Genomic DNA, 768 nt, shown 5'->3' with positions numbered 1-768 from the left:
ATATATATATATATATTGCCTGTGATTCATTATGGGCCGTGACTCAAGTGGAGTGGAGTGGGTTTGCAATTTAACCATTTATAATCATCTGTTTCTACAGCATGAGGGAAGGAGGGAGGGAGTTCGACAGTTGTGAGGGGCCCCATTTCTTGACTTTTCTTTACCGACGACGATTTCGTGTTGTCAGTCATGGCCTTGCGCGTAAGGCCCACTGCAGGACGAATCACGAGTAACGATAAGTCGTCGTGTGAGTTACGTGCGCAGTGTTATTTGTGAAATAGAGAGAAAAGAAATTGTTTTTGTGGAGTGAATGTCGAACAGAATGAAGAAATCAACATGTGCCAAGGAGGTAAATTTGATAGCCACTGTAGTGTTCACTTACTCTCCCACCTCAGCCTTTGCGATACATAGGTAGTAGTACCTTCAATGGCCAGTGGATGTGTGCGACTTACTACGTATAAAGTGTTTTGTCAGGAGTGGGATTCGAACCCACGCCCGGAAGCCCGGACTGCGACCTGAACGCAGCGCCTTAGACCGCTCGGCCATCCTGACGTTCTTATGAGCCACATTTTCTACGACAGGCTTTTGAAGGAGACATCGTGAGGGAGTGGGGTCCAGGGAAGACACAAGTCACTGAGGTGAACACGGAAAGCAAACAACGGTTCATCTCAGAGAATGATTTACCTCACTGTCTCCATCATCTTCTGCCAGCACGATTCAAAAATCCAAATGATTCACAAAAGGAATTCAGACAGCAGCAGATCGCTG

The 768-nt window shown here is 46.5% G+C and overlaps 1 non-coding gene across 1 annotated transcript; it reads right to left on the bottom strand.

Annotated features, from left to right (window-relative positions):
• Positions 1-468: 468 nt before the first annotated feature.
• TRNAL-CAG (transfer RNA leucine (anticodon CAG)) lies at positions 469-552 on the bottom strand. The gene has a single exon. It is a non-coding gene; the product is annotated as a tRNA-Leu (tRNA).
• Between the last annotated feature and the right edge of the window lie 216 nt (positions 553-768).

This window comes from Panulirus ornatus, chromosome 6, assembly GCF_036320965.1.
Source record: "Panulirus ornatus isolate Po-2019 chromosome 6, ASM3632096v1, whole genome shotgun sequence".
Taxonomy (NCBI): domain Eukaryota; kingdom Metazoa; phylum Arthropoda; class Malacostraca; order Decapoda; family Palinuridae; genus Panulirus; species Panulirus ornatus.
Note: the sequence above shows the minus strand (reverse complement) of the source record. Positions and strands in the feature narration are given on the sequence as shown.